The sequence below is a fragment of the Chrysochloris asiatica genome, unplaced genomic scaffold, assembly GCF_000296735.1.
Source record: "Chrysochloris asiatica unplaced genomic scaffold, ChrAsi1.0 scaffold00065, whole genome shotgun sequence".
NCBI classification, from domain to species: Eukaryota; Metazoa; Chordata; class Mammalia; order Afrosoricida; family Chrysochloridae; genus Chrysochloris; species Chrysochloris asiatica.
Window position 1 is genome coordinate 7662647 of NW_006408583.1, and position 6374 is coordinate 7669020.

Consider the following 6374-nt stretch of genomic DNA (forward strand, 5'->3'; position numbering starts at 1 on the left):
TTTTTATACCAGAAATCATTGTGTGTTCCTCAAGTGCCAAAGCAAACCTAGATTTTCTGATAATGGTTATTGGATAATCAACATAAGGCGTTTTAGAATGCCTCACTTAGGGGCCCTGGTGGTACAGTAGAGAAGTGCTTAACTGCTTCCTGGAAGGTTGATGGTTTGAGCCCACAAGGCGCTCTGCAGGGACAGATGTGGCAGTCTGCATCTGTTAAGATTTACAGCCGTGGAACCCTATGGGGCATTTCTCCTCTGTCCTGTAATGTCGCTGTGAGTCCAAATCGACTCAAAGGCAACAGGTTTGGTTTCTGGAATGCCATATTTTATTGAATGAGTGGGTTTCACACTTTTATTAGACTTTAACTTTGAGAGAGAATAGTGGAAAGCACACTTGGAAAAGGGGTGATTTAAAAATTGTCCCTTGAGGCTAAACATATGAGAAGAAATAGAGTAAAATCATTAATGAAACCAGAGACCACTTGGCAGATTGAATTGTGAACACACAGCACATAGCCATAGCATGGTGAAGTAATTCTGTTCCAGCTGTTCAGCTGTGGCAATAATTAAACTCAGAGTCTGGCCTCCTGTTTTTTTCTTTTGAGGGGGGGAGTGTCTTACAACGGTGACTTCAGTCCCTAAGAATGAAATGCTTGTTTAAAAATATTTATGAGACTCAAAGGAATAAATTTAGTGCAATAAGGTTATTTTCTTAAAACTATTGTTTAAATTATTATTTTTGCTTTAATAACATTATAAGAGTTTTGGCTCAAATTTTGAAAAGTTCCCTAGCGGGTAGACAAAAAGTACAGATTAGCATTAGGAAAATCTTTCTGTTTTTGGATGGAGGAAGTAACACTTGTTGAAATTTTGGTTATCAGTTGAAATTCCAAAGGTTTCAAGAATTGAATTGAACAGCAACCGGGCCCGGGGAATATTTCGTTTCTGATGGTGAAGCCAGTAGCTAACGAGCAGGGGAGTGAGTTTTCACTTTTTTAAATTAGGCATTGGCTCAACTCCTGGTACTAGATCCAGATCTTTCTGCCCAAAAGTCTTGCTCTGCCGTTTGCCGCTGTGAAAAGGGCAGTGGGCAGAAATGCCCCTTTTTGTGGCTAGACAGTTTGGAGGAGGTGGTGTGGACTTGAAGAAGAGGGCCAGGGCAGACAAGGTAAGGGAAGTTGAGGGACCATTTTCTCTCCATTGCCTACAACACGAGATGGGGCTGTGTTTAGAGGGAGAAAGGATCCACCACACTGACATAGACCTTGGCATTGAAGATGTGACATGGAGACTAAGATACCTCAGCATCAGCTTTGGAGGCATCTTTAAACACTTGAGAAGTGCCTGGGAAACAAACAAGAATAATTCACAGGCTCTTGAGGGCTTCCAGAGTCCTAGGGTGCTTCACCTAGAACCTGGCTTTGGAGGCACCTATAAGCACTTGTAACGTGCCTGGTAAGCAGAGAAGAGTAATTCACAGAAGGCTTCCAGAGTCCCAGGGTGTTTCCACTATTAACACCCTTGGATATTACCTGATTGAAAGGCTGCAAGTTTGAGTCCACCCAAAGGCACCATGGAAGAAAGGTCTGGCTGTCTAATTCAGAAAAAATCAACCACTGAAAACTCTATAGGGCACAGTTGTATGTGGACACTCATGGATTTGCCATGAGTCAGAACTGACTCATTGGCAACTTTTGTTGTTGTTTAAAGGTCCCCAGGCCTTTTAATATGGTAGACAGAGAAAGACATCATGCGTGGTAAAGTAGAGGGGTCAGCAAAAAAGAGGAAGACTCCCAACGAGATGGATTGGCACCGTGGCAGCAATAATGGGCTCAAATGGAACGATTGTCAGGATGGTGCAGCACCGGAAAGTATGTTGTTCTGTTGTGCACAGGGTCACTATGAGGCGGAGATTTTAGTAACTGGATACAGGCCAACCAGAACACGACAATACCCAGAGACAGGACACCAGGACCTTGGGACACTCTGCTTGAAGAAACAAATGTAGCTTTGACTGGAGTCCTGCTCATTGGGTTTTTTGGCTCCACTCCAAATGTCACCAGTTTAAACTCAAAGCCAAATCTAGGGCTGTGTCGGATACAGGCATATATGCATGTAAGCAGGCTCGTGTAGGGAGCAGAGGCAGTGACCACCAAAGTTGATGAGCAGTATTTCTGTTCATAGACTTACACATAACTTCCATTTCTTTCCCCAAACTTGAAACGGGGAGCGTATGAGTCATTTATCAGCTAGTTCTTGGGGGGAATCTGACCTCTAAGATGACATCTCATGGTAATCCTAGCTAGTCCCTTAACATCCCTGAAAGGGGCCAAGTAAACACAGCACTTCCACTATTATTTATGCAAAATGAGGGAAGGGCAGGTGTGGAGAGAGAAATTAAGAAACAAATGAATGTATGTTGAATGGTTGATGTCAGCTGGCTTGTGGAAATTAACATGGTATATGGCAGAACTATTATCTTTTGACCTTAATTACTTCTATGAGACATTTTACATGTTGAAGCATCAAGCCAAACATCTGGGGTTTTATAGATGGAGGCATTTTTCCAGCTGTTTACTTTCCCTGTTTTCTAAGTAAGAGCTATGCTTACTGGACTCTGTTCACTCTTAGGCTTAGTAAATCCAAGGTTACATAATCTCCAGCCCTATGTGTTTCTCTCATTCCCAGAGACCCATTTTGACTTTTTCTCAGAAGGGAATTTGTTATGATGAAAAGGGCACCCCTTTTGGAATTATCAAAATAGACATTAGTCCTGGATTTACCAGTGATTGTTCTGTGACATTAGGCGAATCTGTCTGTGTCTGTGCATTCATCCACCTCTCCATCCAAAAATATTTTAAGTGTGTACATATTCCGGGCACTGTGCTTGTCTGGTTATCTAACAGCAAGACAGTCACCTCCTTCCCTCAAGGAGGTTTGTTGTCTAGTCTGGGTGACCATCAGTTTTAATCTTCTGGGATAGATGCTGTGACACTGTGAACAATCCAATCTGGGTGGGGGTGAGATGATAGATCAAGGGCTCTTAGTTGTTTTAAGACAGGGATTAAAGAGGCTTATTTTAGTTTTGATTTTTGCAATGCCTGGAAGGGAGCCTGGGGAAGATTTGTGTAGCACAGTTGTGGGCTTCATTGGAAATTCACAGGGTCTCAGATTTCTTGAGAAAAGAGCAGGATTCCAGTCAAGTGTGTGTGTTTGCTGCTTTTTGGCTACAGGACAGTGAAAGGCCATGTGGGAACAAGCCCTGTGCAGCTGACACAAACTTCAGAGTGTGAGCAGGGAAGCTGACCCTGGATGTTGGCTCTGCACTTATCATCAGCTTAAATCAAGATCCTGTTTTGTCCCAGGTGGTTGGACGAAAACTGCATTCCCCTCAAGGGAACTTTTGCTTAAGCAGATACATGCTTGTTTCTTAAGCAGTTGCACTCTCGTTTCTTGTAGGCCCTTCCTCTCAGGAGTTTGTTTTCATATTCCCTTTAATCATAAAAAAATGTAAATCTGCAAAGCAGCAGAGAGAACAGATGCACCCCTAGATGTCCCTCTCCTATAGTCACAATTAACAAGATATTGCCACATCTGCTTCATTCATTCATCCCAGCCTCCATGACATTTAACTTCTTTGTACTTCACGGTGCTTCTCTAAAAATATGGGCATTTTCTCAAATAACCTTACTGCAATGATTGTATTGGAAATTGGGATATTTAAAGGCAATTTTGGGCTTTCCCACCCAAACATTTTATTATGAAAAATTTCAAACATATAACGATGTTGAAAGAATTGTGAAGTGACTGGTTGTGTATCAGCCAAGTAGACTGTCATTATCATTATACATCTTTCCATTGATTCATCTCATTATCCCCATCCATTGTTGTTGTTAAGCGCTGTCAAGTCGGTTCCAACCCATAGCAACCCTGTATAGGGTTTCCGAGGAGCAGCTGGTGAGCTTCAGAATGAATTGCAGTGATCAGTACTTCTCCCCTAGATAGTTCAGCTTGCATTACATTAACTACAGTTCAATCTTTGTTTACTTTTGTTGTCTTGAGGTGAAATTTGCAACTGATGTTCTGGTTGCTGTTGCTAGGTGCTGCTGAGTTGATTACAACCCTATTTATGTACAACAGAATTAAACACTGTCTGTCTTGTGCCATCCTCTAATCGTTGCTGTGTTTGAGCCCATTGTAGCAGCTGCTGTGTCAGTCCCCACAGTGAAAGGCCATGTGGGAACAAGCCCTGTGCAGCTGACACAAACTTCAGAGTGTGAGCAGGGAAGCTTGTTTGGGGTCTTCCTCTTTTTTTGCTGACCCTCAACTTTATCAAGTATGATATTTTTTTTTCCAGTGACATCCCTCCTAATAACAAGTTCAAAGTACAAGAGAGAAAATCTCCCTATCCTTGTTTCTAACAAGTATTCTGACTGTACTTCTTCCAAGACGGATTTGTTAATATTTCTGGGAGTCCATGATATATTCAATATTCTTTGTCAACTCCATAATTAAAAAGGCACTGGTTCTTTGGTCTTCCTTATTCATTGTCAAGCATTTGCATGCTGGAGAAAATACCATGACTTGTGTACCTTAGTGCTCAAAGTAACACTTTGAAAAAGGCTTTTGCAACAGAGTTGCCTAATACAATATGTTACTGGACTGCTGCTTCTATGAGCATTGATTGTGGATTCCAGTAAAATGAAATGGAATCCATGACAATGTGTAGGGTAAGCATTGGACTGTTAACCTCAAGGTCAGCTGTTCCAACTGTCTTTGTCGTTCATTGTGAAAAAGATAGGGCTGTCTGCACCATAAGGATTTACAGTCTTGGGACCTCTAAGGAGCAATTCTACTCTGTACTCTACAGGGTCGCTAGGAATCAGAATTGATTTGATGGTAGTAAGATTTTCTTTTGACAATTTAGATCTTTTCTGTTAATCGTGATGTATATTGTGAGGCCTTTTTTTTCTTTTCTATGTTGAAGTGCAATCTATACTGAAGGTTGTAATCTTTGATCTTCATCTGTAATTGCTTCAGATCTTTTCATTAAGGTTGGATCATCTGCATGTCATCATTAACAGATTGTTAATGAGTCTTCCTTAAATCCTGAGATAGTCTAGCTTCTCAGATTATTTGCTTAGCAAACAGATTGAATAACAATAGTGAAACCATACAACCCTAGCACATACCTTTCCTGATTTTAAGCCGTACAATATCCCCTCGTTTTGTTGGAAGGACTGCTTCTTGGTTTCTTAGGTTCCACATGAACACAATTAAGTTTTTTTGAAATTCTCATTCTTGGAAGGTTATACATAATTTGTTAAGATCCACACATTTGACTGCCTTTGCATAGTCACTAAAACACAGATAAACATCTTTCTTGTATTCTCTGCCTTTGACCAAGATCCATCTGACATTAGCAATGATAGTCCTCATTCCACATCCTCTTCTGAATCTGACTTGAATTTCTGTCAGTTCTTTGTTGATGCACTGCTGCAATTAATTTTGAACTATCTTCATCAAAATTTTACTTCTCTTGAATCACCAGGGACACAGATAAAGATCTCTTTCAATGGGTAGGTCTTACAGATATCCAAGTATCAATGAGTAGCTCCCAGTGTTGCATTCATTTCTTGAAACAAATTCCTGGAACCTTGTTTTTCACCACTGCCTCCAGTGCATTTTAGACTTCTTCCTTCACAATAATTGGTTCTTGGTGTCTTGTGTTACCTCCTGACATTGGTTCTTGGTGTTATGTTACCTTCTGAAATGGTTGGACATTGAACATTGGTACAATGACTCTGTGCTTCTTCCTGCATGTGCAGTATTTAGCTAATTGATCCTTCAATATTGTAATTTGAGGCTTGAAGTTCTTCCAGATTCAGAAATGCTAAGCATGTTCTTCCTTTTTGATTTTCTAACGCCAGGTCTTCGCACATTTCACGATAATACTTTGTTTTCACTAGCTGCCCTTTGAAATAATCTGTTCAGCTCTTTTGTTTCATTAGTGCGTAGTGGTTACAAGTCAAGCTGCTAAACTCATGGTCAGCAGTTCAAAACTACTAGTGGTTCTGCAGGAGAAAGATGAGGCTTTCTTCTCCTATAAAGATTTACAGCCTTGGAAACCCACCCTGTACAGGATCGCTATGAATTGGAACTGACTCCACAGCACACAAGAGCAACTTGCAGTCTCTTCTGATATCCATGCTGGTGTTTTCTTTCTTTTATGTCTTTTAAATGACTTTTACTTTCTTTATGTATGTTATCCTTGATGTCATCCCACAACTTGTGTGGTCTTTGATAATTTATGTTCAATGTGTGAAATCTGTTTTTGAAATGGTCTCTAAATTTAGGTGGAATATTCTGAAGGA